Source organism: Gracilinanus agilis, chromosome 2 (genome assembly GCF_016433145.1).
Source record: "Gracilinanus agilis isolate LMUSP501 chromosome 2, AgileGrace, whole genome shotgun sequence".
Taxonomy (NCBI): Eukaryota; Metazoa; Chordata; class Mammalia; order Didelphimorphia; family Didelphidae; genus Gracilinanus; species Gracilinanus agilis.
Genome location: NC_058131.1, coordinates 452310431 through 452323403, shown reverse-complemented (window position 1 = coordinate 452323403; position 12973 = coordinate 452310431). Strand labels below are relative to the sequence as shown.

At 36.8% G+C, this 12973-nt stretch overlaps 1 pseudogene; it reads right to left on the bottom strand.

Moving 5' to 3' along the window:
• Nucleotides 1–1160: 1160 nt before the first annotated feature.
• LOC123235767 lies at nt 1161–2570 on the bottom strand (annotated as a pseudogene).
• Nucleotides 2571–12973: the final 10403 nt, after the last annotated feature.

Here is a 12973-nt window from a genome sequence, read left to right as displayed (position 1 = left end):
TCTTTTTTTAAAATACCCTTTAAGGATAATTTTAAATTTAAATAATTCATAAATACTATTGCTAAATAGAGGACTAAAGAGAATTTGTCCAGTTGAAGAATGATAAAGATAAATGGTGACCAAAGAAGCAGTTTTGTGTGCTTCCTAAATGGAAAATGTCTTGTTATATTGCTTGGAAATTTTATTATTATACTGTCGTTTTTTGTTTTTTATTTTTTTAAAAAACCCTTAACTTCTGTTTTAGAAACAATACTATTGTGTATTGATTACAAAGTAGAAGAGTGGTAGACCTCCTGTCTCTAGACATGGCTCTCCATCTGCTGAAATACCCAGCTGCTCCCCATCATACTATTTTAATATAACTTTAGATGACTACTGTTCATTTGAACCCATATTATCCACCTGACCTCAAGACTCTCTAGGAATGCCAGAGAAGGTTACATGGAATTTTGGGTTCTTCCAGGTCCTCGTTCCACTCAAAACATTTATATTTTAAATCCATTCATCCAGGTCTTGTTTTGTGTCCACACAAGCTTCTATTTTTGGTTCCCTTGCATTTGGCTTCACCCAAATGTATTGACTGTTTAAACTTAATGATATTTTTTTTTAATTAAAACCCTTACCTTCCATCTTGGAATCAATACTATGTATTGGCTCTAAGGCAGAAGAGTGGTAATGGCTAGGCAATGGAGGTTAAGTGACTTGCCAAGGGTCACACAGCTTCAAAGTGTCTGAGGCCAGATTTGAACCTAGGACCCCCATCTCTAGGCCTGGCTCTCAATCCACTGAGCTACCCAGCTGCCCCCTTAATGATATTATCTTGATCTACATTGGGTTTTTTTTTTAAATGTATGTCTTTTAATAGCTATATTCATTTCAAGACCACAATAAATATAGAAAACAAAGGCAATACATGTAACTGTTATATTTTTGCAGATACAGGAAAAGTCTAGCTTTTTTTTAAAGGCAACTGTTAAAATTATTCAAATGATACAACTTAACAGATAATCACTTTCACTAGGAGACAGTATAAGAAGAAAAAAATTGGAAAGGGAAAAATTTTTTGGCACAACAGGAGTGAATATTACAAATAAAATCATTTTCTCTTGAATCTAAATATATTAAGATTCATACTCCAGTTATGCTACTATATGGAGAGTTGGAAATTTTGAAAATGGACATCAACTATTCAACTTCTTGCTGTTGCTATTTGAGGTTGTTCTGACTGTAGTTGTTTACCAAGATATTCCCAGTTGTGAACCATTAACTTCTGCACAGCCAGAAGAGCATTATAGTGAACCTGCTGGTCTTCATGATGCGTATGGTTCATTACCAACTACTTCCCACCAAGCTGCTCAATAACTCGTTTGCCTCATAGGTAATGTCTTACATATTCTCCTACATCATGTGCAGCAACAGCTAAGACCTATGGATCATCTGACACCTCCAGAAGCTTTGTCAAGATCTTCAACAGCTCATAGTTCTTTTCATTTAATCTTATAGCATTCTCCCTCCAAAATTTCTCTGATTTGTGAACAGAGCTCCATTCCAGCCTTCCTGACTTGAGTTCTGAACTGGATTCATCAAATGAGCTAAGATCCTGAACACTTTCACCAAGTTTGTTTAAAAGAAATTTTATAACTTCACTGATAGCTTTGTCATCATACTTTTGCTAATCTAAGTTCTCCAACTGCTTCAGAACTTTGCACTGAATCATAGCCAGGGCATATTCTTGGCGAGTCTCCTTTTCAGTTGATTTTTCTAAAAGGTTCCAGAATGCTGCAAGAATGATTCTAGTTACTTTCTCTTTAACAGATTCTTGAAGGATATCAGACAGAACAGGAATGATGTTGTAGCAATGAAGATGTTCACACTTTTGAGGGCTAACTGCCAGTAGCCATATTGAGAAAATCATTTGATACTGGAATTGGAAGCCACATTTGTTACTCAAAACTTCCATCAGCTTCTACCCAAGCAAAGCGATATTCATTAACACTGAGCATCAGCTGAAGATATCCAGCAACACACTACACATACTGGGAACTCTGGGAACTCAGCTGAGTTTTTATCCAGTTGAAATAATAATTTAAGTCACTGCCTTCCATCAATTCTTTTCCCCATACTGCCAATTTGGCAATAATTCTTGCTGCCATGTGGACAGTGAAAAGATCCTGGTGATTCAGCATTGGCAGAAAGTAGGACCATGCTGAAGTCTTACTACGGTTAGCATAATCAAAGAAAATGCTAACACATTGGTGATTTTCCTGAAGCATATCATCAACTAGGGTTAGTATGTATTGAACTGTCTGTTCTTTGGAGATGTGAGTCATCAATTTTATAAATGTTTTGGCACACTGGCTGCCTTCAGTTTGAAGCATTTCTTGCATCTCTTCTGGACTTCTTTTCATCTCAAACCTTTGGATAAATTCACAATCTTCACCTGAAATAATCTGTCCCTGAAGATAAGACTGCCAGTTGACTTTGTTGGCCTGAACTTCTGCAGCCTTGGAAGCAATGATGTCTGTTGGGACAGCAGCATCCACAGCACCTCTAATATCCATTTTGGTCATCTAAATTTGTGGTCTTGAATTTTGTCAATAGATCTTCAATAATTAATGAATTTTTCACTAATTTTTGATTGCAAAATTGTTTAACTTCATATGTGCTGTTCATGTGTGGGTTATTGTTTTTCAGTCATTCAGTCATGTACGATTCCCCGGGGACCATAGTATGCCAGTGCTGTCTACATGGTTTTCTTGCCAAAGATACTGGACTGTCTTGCCATTTTCTTCTCCAATAGAATTAAGGCAAACAGAGGTTAAGTGACTAGCCTAGGGTCACACAACTGGTGTCTGAGGCCAGATCTTGACTCTAGGTTGAGCATTCTACCCACTGAGCCATCTAGCTACCTCATGTATAGATACTCTTGTCTGAATCCTATAATAATGTAAACCTCTCAAACCTAGCAAAGAGTCACATCCTTTCTGGCTCACTCTCCCTTCCAAATAATCCAATAAATTTCTTTCTAAAACTATTTGATTTTGAAGTTCTTTCTCATTCATTAAAGAAAACTGCTATCCATGTGGATTTTTAAAATACTCATTTAAAGATATGATTTTAAATGTAAAGAATTTGTAAATAATGTGTCTAAGTCTGAAAGGAATTTGCCCAGCTGACGAGTGTTAAAGGAAATGGTGATCAGAGAAGTAGTTTTGTGTGGTTCAGATGTTCTTGAAGTGACCAATAACAGCCTACAGTCCAGAGTTGTGAGTTAATCTGAGAACATAGATTTTCCATCCTTGTGCACTTTTCTGTCAGATTCTTCTAAGTGTGTGACCACTCTTAGCCAGAGATATTCTGTGCATTTTGGGGAGAATGTGATTTAGATTTATATGTGTATTGTGGTATATTTTATTATGTATATGTTGATTTTAATTTATTGGTATCTATCATATTATTATTTCTTTTGCATTTTTCTTGGGTAAATGATTATGTGTAAGGTCTAAAAGTGTTATTATCATACTGGTTGTAAAAATATCATGTACCATGTAGGTACATTTCTTACCTGATAAGTGGCTTTTGGGGTCATTAGTAAACATATCAGATGGGGACTAAAGAGGTAAGGGAAGTATTTCAAAAGAATTCTGAGAGAGATTCAATGTAACCATATGGTAGGGGTCTATCACCAGGGAACAGTGTGAGAGCAGATTGCAGTGACTGAATTGACCCAGATGGCAAGTGGGTATTGACGTGCCTAAGGAAGAGATGTGGGACCCTACATACTGGGGGGTGTTTATACTCACCTACAAAGCTATGTTTGATGTTACCTAGTCACTGAAATAACTTGAGGGGGAAAAAAATCTTAAGACTGGAAAACAAAGATTTCTTCCTAGGATTTTAATGAAACTATTTCCAGATTTTATTCTACTGTTAAATTTCAGAGAACTCCACCAAAGTAGCTTTTACCTCATGATCTTTTCAAACAAACAAACAAAACTAGAGAATTTACTATGGAGACTGGCTTCAAATATTCAATTTATAATTTCTCTAAGTTTATCCCCAGCCACTGAGGTTTTATGTCTTTGTTTGAACCTGGTCATTCACTTTTGTTTATCTGCAATTTGTACATTTTATTTAAACGAAATCTTAGGCACTCAATTGCTCAGCTATTGGCTGTTGAGCTTTGCAGTTTCCTCTTTTAACCAATATCTCTTTCAGTGCTTTCCCTAGTCAGCCTGCTTATTTGTCTCCTGCTCAACATTCCATTCAGCTTACACTGACTGTTGTTCCTGGTCTTCCTCTGCTTGTGACTAAAGGGAAATGGTTATATATTGCTGAGAGGAAATTGATGAAAATCTCATGTATTAGACTACAGAGTTCTGTAGTACTGTATAAACATAGCCTTTACCCTACATCAGTGATCCCCAGAATGAGGCATATACTTATGCCCAGAGGATGCAAAAAATGACCTATGGAGGAGCTTGAAAAAAAGATATTAGAATCTCTTTTTCTATATGTTCTTATACCAAAACAAAGAAGTTAAGCTTCATAATACTTAGTATGCAGCTTAACACCAATGCCCTTATTTAGACTATAAATCAGGCTTCCCATGTGCATGTCACCATATAGCAACAGGGAAGTAACAGGAGGTGAATTCCATTGGAAGGGTTGGCAATCACTCATTTATTCCCATTCAGCTTATTGCAATGTATCGTTTTACATGCCTCTGATTAAATGAATTTTCAAGTTACAGTTTCTATTTTTAACTAAGAACCATATAGAAAAATGGTTTATAAATTCCTGCAAAAAAGCCATGGTTTGAAGATAATTCTGATCATGGGAGTTCAAGGAATGAAGAAGAAAAGGGGAGCACAGACCTTTCTCCTACTCCTAATACACTTCATGGTCAGTCACATTATAAGATTCAAAAGTAATGATAGTTTAATCAGATATGACCACCTAAAAATGTTGAAAATATCAAAATTATATGAATTGCTGGTAATGTACATCTGCCCTAGTTAATGACGACATTTAACCACAGAGGATATTGTATTTTCAGGTAATAGCTAATGGTAGCATAAAGGCATCAGGACTATCAAGAATTTTTAAAACTAAGTTTAGTTGCTGAAAATGTGTGCCACATATCAGAATTCTCATATCTGCACATTTTGAAAAAATTGAAAAATAGAATTTGTTTTAAAATCTTGTAAATTAAGATTCTCATCGAGTTTTGAACCCAATTGTGAAATATACAAAACTGCAACACTAACTAGTTTACAAGAATAACTGATTGGAATCTGGGAAAATGGACATTTACTAAATAATTTCAACAAAAAAAGAAGCTTTGCATAATTGGAGCCTGGTACTGGAAAAAAAAAAGAGAATATTATAATTTAGTAACCACCATCACAAATGCCTTATTGCATTTGAATCTTATTTGTCTTTGTGATGTATCTTTTTTCAGCTCTTAGAGCCATTAAAACTTAAATGAACTGGGGAGCAGCTGGGTAGCTCAGTGGATTGAGAGCCAGGCCTAGAGACGGGAGGTCCTAGGTTCAAATCCAGCCTCAGACACTTCCCAGCTATGTGACCCTGGGCAAGTTACTTGACCCCCATTGCCTACCCTTACCACTCTTCTGCCTTGGAGCCAATACACAGTATTGACTCCAAGACAGAAGGTAAGGGTTTAAAAAAAAAATTTAAATGAACTGGAGGAATTCCATGTGAACTGGAATGACATCCAGGAATTGATGCAGAGTGAAAGGAGTAGAACCAGGAGAACATTGTACACAGAGACGGATACACTGGCACAAATGAATGTAATGGACTTCTCTACTAGCATCAATGCAATGATCCAGGACAATTCTGAGGGACTTATACGAAAGAATGCTATTCACATCCAAAGAAAGAACTGTGGGAGTAGAAACTCAGAAGAAAAACATATGATTGATCACATGGGTTGATAGGGATATGATTGGGGATTCAGATTCTAAGCAATCACCCTAGTGCAAATATCAATAACATGGAAATAGATCTTGATCAATGACACATGGAAAACCCAGTGGAATTGCGTGTTGGCTATGGGAGAGAGATGGAAGGAGGGGAGGGAAAGAACATGAATCATGTGACCATGCAAAAATATTCTAAGTTAATTAAATAAAATTTTTCAATTCAAATAAAAAATATCTATTAAAAATAAGAATTTTTAATCACTTGAATACATTAAACCAAGATATTAAAATATAAGGAAGCATATTTATATTACTCTCATTATAAGATGATAATAGTAATATTTTAGTTTTAATGTAAATGGTATGATAAAATATTATTGGTACTATTTTAGTAGAAGCAAAAGAGTTTTTAATATAAATAAATATTTTTTATTTTAATAACAAATTTCCACATAAGTTTTCCAAAGTTATATAATCCATATTTTCTCCCTCCTTTCTTCCCTTCCCCCTCCCAGAGCAGACAAACAATGCAATCTGGATTATACATGTATTGTCATGCAAAACATATTTCCATTTTATTCATTTTTGTAAGTGAATATAATCTTATAAAACTAAAACCCCAAAACATATACCCAAATAAAAAGTGATAAATCATGTTTTCATCTGCGTTTCTACTCCAACAGTTCTTTCTCTGGAAGTGAGATTCTTTTTCATAAACATTCTTTTTCATAAACCCTTCAGAATTGTCTTGTAGCATTATATAGCTGTTAGTAGCAAAGTCTATCAATTTGATCTTTCCACGATATTGTAGTTACTGTGTATAATGTTCTCCTGGTTCTGCTTATTTCACTCTGTATCAGTTCATTTAGGTCTTTCCAGCTCTTTCTGAAATCATCCCGTTCATCATTCCTTATAGCACAATAGTATTCCATCACCATCATATACCACACTTTGTTCAGTCATTCCCCAATTGAGGGACATCCCTTTAGTTTCCAATTCTTTGACACCACAAAAAGAGCAGCTATAAATATTTTTGTACAAACAGATCCTTATCCATTTTTTAAAATCTCTTTGGGATACAGACCTAGTAGTGGTATTACTAAAAATATTTTCTCATTCTTTTCCATCTATATTTGTATATATTTTATACTGATAGTCCAGTGGATAGAGTGCCAGCCCTGGAGTCAGAAAGATTCAATTTCATGGGTTCACATCTGACCTCAGACACTTACTAGCTGTATGACCCTGGACAAGTCACTCAACCCTATTTGCCTCAGTTCTTCATCTGTAAAATTAACTGGAGAAGGAAATAGCTAATTGCTCTAGTATCACTGCCAAAAAACAAACAAACAAAAAAAAACAAAACACCCAAATGAGATCATAGAGAGTCAGACACAATTGAAAAAAGGCTTAACAACATAATATTTTGTATTATATATAGTGTTAGTTCAGTAATAAATATATGTATAATTTATAAATACACATGTAAATGTGAGGGGGCTGTTTAAATGTTTTTTTACTTATGAGGGTGCCCAGTCAAAAGAATTTGGAGACCACTTGCCTAGAGAATTAAGAAGGGGGCAAAACTTGGGATGAAACATGTATTAGTGAGAGAGCTAAAATCTTGAAACCCCTTTTTAAGAGTGAAAACCAATAGATATATATGAGTTTATGAGAGAAAAAAATAGTTCCAGGTAAGATATACTGTTAAAAGATTAGGAACAGTTTTTTACCCAGATTTTTTTTTTGTCTGCCATTTGGGGAGTATAATGTTGCATAAGGCTAGACACAGTGTAGAATTCCATTCAAAGGACTTATCATGGGCTCCACAGGATTTAGAGATGCAAGTGATCTTAGAGACTCTTTATCCCATTTGATTGATGGTAAAAACCATTATGAAGAAAGTTTATGTGATTTGCTTAAAGAGTCAGGGTGGATTTGAACCTAAAGTATGGTATCAAACCTATAGAAGTTCAATAAACCAAGTACAGGTTCAAGAAAATTTGGAAATATGTTAGTGGACATGGAGATACACTGTACAAGGGTAGTCAGTGTTAGATGGGACAGACAGAGGCTTTATGATACTCATGGAACTGATATATTTTTCTGAATGAGAACTTTCAGGAGGTGGAGAAAAAACAGAGTGAGTTTGGGGAGATATGGAAGTAGAAAAGGAAGAGGCTTGTGAAATGTGGAGGTCCACTTGGAAGTGTCAGGAGGAAGAGAGAAGAATTGCTGGAAGGAAGGAGTAGAAATGAAAAGGAAAGAAGCAGGAAGTGCTTTCTCTTATGCAAAACGAACTTTTATTTAGAGTATCCTTTAATTTAGATAAAAGCTACAAGCAAAACTGTACCTACATCTAAAAAAAAGAAACAGAAAGTTCAGTAACCACTTGAATCAAAACTTGCAAATATCTATTATCCTGCTCTGGACTAACAAAGTTAGGAGCATTAAATGCTGTCTTGAAGCAGCACTTGCTGGGAGTGATAGATTGCCAGCTGCTGAACTGGCAGCTGTTGTGTTTAGGAAATCTGAATTCCTTGGGTTACTACAGAACAGAAAAAGAAAATTCTCCCTAGTGGATTTCTTTCTATTTTAAATTGTTTGTTTATGTTTTAAAACAGCTGAAATTCTATTATGATATTACAATGAAAACATCTGTATAATGACCACACTAAAGATAAAGGAATCTAACACTTGAAAGGCATCAGTATTCTAATTAATGCTTTGTGCAATCAACTTTAGAGAACAGAGGGTAAAAACTTTTCTCTGTCCTCTCAGCAGAAAGGTGATGGACCATAGCTGCAGTAATAGGACTTTAGCTGCATACTGGTCAGACATGGCTGAGGTAGTGGCATATTTGACTTAATTGTACTTTTTTTGTTGTTGTTACAAGGGAGGTTTCTGGGCTTTGAAGAAGGGGGATTATTGAGAAATAAAAGCAATGTCCAACAAAAATCAATAAATATTTATTCTTTTAAAAATATGCTCATTCATGTAAGGTAAGTGTGATACATCAGTCAATTTATTAAACGCCTACTAAGTCTGCCACTGTGCTAGGTACTGGGGAGATAAATACAAAGAAAATTAAACAATTCTTACTACTTTCTTTTCTTTTTCCCTTCCCCCCACTTAATTCAAAAATATTTTATTTTCCCAATTACATGTAATAGCAATTTTCAACATACAATTTTTTGGAAATAATATCCAAATTGTCTCCCTTCCTCCCTTCTCTCCTCACTCAGAGATGGTAAGCAATCCTTCCTACTTTCAAGGAGCTTACATGCTAAAAATGTAATAGAAAGAGCCTTGGATTTAGTCACAGGACCTAGGTTTGAATTATGACATCATCAGGGCTAACATTTACAAAGCACTTTAAGGTTTACAAAGCACTTTACCAGCAAATCTCATTTTTATCCTCACAAAACCCTATGAGGTAAGTGCTATTACTAGCCCCATTTTATAGCTGAGGAAATTGAGGCAAAGATTAGATCACTTACCAAGGGACACACAGCTAATACACATCTGATGCAGGATTTGAAGTTGGATCTTTATTAACCAGACCTAGGTCTTTATCTACCATGCCACCTAGCTGACTTTACTACTTACTACTACTATTATTATTATTATTATTATTTATACTTAGTATAATTACTTATTATTAGTAAGGATGGACAAGTCACTTAACTGTGTGCCCCCCAAGCAAGTCACTTAACCTCCTTACTCAGTTTCCTCATAGATAAGAGAAAGGGTTGAACTAGATGATCTACAAACACCTTTTACATGCAAGTGTTATACTCTAATTTATTTTAGGCCATCCAAATACTTGAAAATATAATTTTTATAAGGCATATTAGTAAGCAATCATATGCTTTGCAAAGGTTTGTTCTTTTAAAAAGATTCATTTTAAATAACCAGTCTATTCCCTTCTCTTTCCCCTCTTTGCTGTCACCTTTTCCTAGTTACATTTAAAATGCACTTTTCAAAAATTGATTTAAATACACCTTTAAACATTTTACTTATTAAAACGCACTGACGCCTTTTGTTTCTTTTTTCATATTGCACTTCCTGTTATACATCACCTTCAGGAGACTTTTCTTGTTATAAAGAAAAACAGTCAAGCAAAACTGACCAACACACTTCCTAGGTGTGTGAGCCTGGGAAAGTCACTTAAACCTAACTGCTTAGCTCAACAATGGTGAACCTTTTAGAGACCCAGTGCTGTGCCCTGCCCCCCCAACCATAGACTGAATTGGGGGTGGGGCCATCCTTCTGCCTTATCCCAGACAGGGGAGGGAGGAAGCACTCCCATTGGACTGCTGAGCAGAGGGGTGGGTGAAGTAAGAAATGTCCTTAGATGCATGGAGAAGGAGAAGAGAATAACTCCCTCCCTGAGTCTCTCTGCCTTTCTAGTAACAAACTCTGGTGGGTGACTGTGAAAGGTCTGCTTTCGTAGGTCAGGGATCTGTGGGGGCATGGTGGCGTTGGTGCAGTTGAATGAGCACAGCCAGAGATTCAGATGGTATTCACAGAGGCTGTGCTAGTGCTATCTGCTGACTTCTTTTATTTATACCTTTTCTTTCTTAAGATTACATACAGGGTTGGTATGGATATTCCATAATCAACATAAATCTTTTCTTGGAGATAGTGAACAAGTCATACACCAACTTTATTACCAACAACTTTTTTACTAACAACTTTTCAAGGTGTGTTTACTTGTCTCCTTGGCTATGGGGTGGAGAAAGTAGTTCTGTCAGTGGAATGAGATGTACCAGTCTTTGAGAGCAATTTCTCCATTTATCATACATTGCTAACTACCGAGTCAGGGATCAGGGAGAGGGGGGAGACTTGGAGAATATTCTGGCCTGTTTTGAAATCTTTAACATTAACTCACTATTTGCTGGTTTGTTATAGGGAGACTCTAGGGAGATTTCTGTATTATTACATATAAAGGTGGGGCTTTTCCATAGGAGTTTGTAGGGGGCCTGTAAGGGTTCTAATAATAGCCTATAGTGTTCTTTAGTATATCCCTGGGGCTTAGTGGGGATATTAATCAATAAATAGAGAGTGTTGATAAGAAAAAAGTCATACGGGGAGGCCTGGTTGGGAATCCATCCTCCTGTAAATCTTGCCTTGCAGATTTCAGGGTCCACGCGTGACCATGTCATCCAACGTGAACTGAATGGCCCTCGGAAGGTGACAGCTCTGTGAGCCTTCTCTGGCATGTGTACCATAGGTTTGCCACCATAGGTCAAGACCAATGATGGGCAAACTATTCCCCATGGGCCAGATCTAGGCCGTAGTTTGCCTATCACTGCCTTAAGCAATTCCCTAATCATTACATCCCCACATCCAGATGTAGTGATTAGGGAATTGCTTAAGACAGTGATGGGCAAACTATGGCTTGGATCTGGCCAGCAGGGAATAGTTTGCCCATCACTGGTCTAGACTATGGGTATAGGACCATATATACGTGTTCTGGTTAGATTTAAAAAAACAAACAAACTCTTCCCTTCTGTCTTAGAATTGATATTAGGTTCCAAAGCAGAAGAGCAGTAAGAGCTAAGCTCATGGTGATGAACCTTTGGCATACATGTCAGAGAAGGCACATAAAGCCCTCTCTGTGGGAACACATGCCATTACCCACCAGAGTTTGTTACTAGAAAGTATTATTGGAAATTTTGGGGTCTTTGAACTACATTTTCCATGAGTCCACTGGCTTCCCGTCATTACACACTGATGTAGACAGGAGGATAAAATTGAGGGACTTGCATTCCCAGTCCTCTTTCCTTCCTATGGCAGCATGGTTGTGGCAGGGAATGGCAGGCTGTTTAAACAGCTTAAGCTAGTATGGCACATGGCTTTATCTTCTAGAAATTACTAATAAATCTTACAAAACCATAATATTTTTAAAGTTATCATTATACATTCATTTTATTTTTTACAATTATGGCAACCACCTGAAGTTGGAGAAAGAATTCTCAATTTTTTAAGATAGCCTAGATCAGTGATGGGCAAACTTTTTAAAGAGGGGGCCAAAGGAAAGGAAATGCTCATCTGTCAGTCTGTTTCTAAGGCAACTCTTTCAAAGTTTCATTGTATTGTGTCCTACTCATTGTATTCATCAGATTAGGAATAATGTGCATGGCCAGATAGAACATTTCAGGGGGTCATATCTGGCCCATGGGCCATAGTTTGCCCATCACTGGCCTAGATAAATAAATAGCTCCAAGTCACTTGTTTCTGCTACTTCTGTTCCTGATCCTCCACATCCTGGCTGCCCACCCACCCCTCCCTGGAAGCGGAGCCCCTCCTGTGGCTGCTGATGCTGCAGATCCTAGACATTACCTGGAGACCCTTGCTGTTTCCTGGAGCTGCTGCACTGATTGGAGCTGATCTCCAGAGGCTTGGAAAGAATAAATCCCTCCTTTTCATTGAAAGTGCTTGCTGGCTGCTGGCTGCTTGCCTTGGAAGCCCAGCTGTGTTTCTCTTAGGCAATAATTAGCCTCCTAAAGGGCTTTTAACTGAGGAGAGCTTCTAACTCTAACTCCCTGTTACTCTTTCAAACAGGAAATAGAATTGCAAGCATGGCTCTCTCTATGAAAGAGCAGTGATTGACTATTTCAAACAGATCCCAGTTGTGGGGTATTTTTTCTTCCTTCCATTCCTGTGTGCACTGGTTCTTGTGATTATCTAGCCTGAGATTCAGGGGAGAAATTCATCTCCCTATGCCCCCTAGCCATGTAGGCCTGCCCAGACTCTAAAATATATCCAATTTGGGATTCCTCCGCAGTATGTTCAGCAAGAAATTCTCCCTCACCATAGGAGATCTCAGAGCTCTGACAAAAGGAACCTGAATGGATAGAAAAAAAAAAAACTTTAAAAGAGTCTGGAGGTGAAATTAGTAAGCCTGTTCAGACTCCATTGTTTTTTGAAAGTCTCTGTATATTATTGTATTTGCTGATTTCTTTAAGGTTAATTTTTTTTAAGTTTATTTGTATTAATCTAATTAATATCTATTT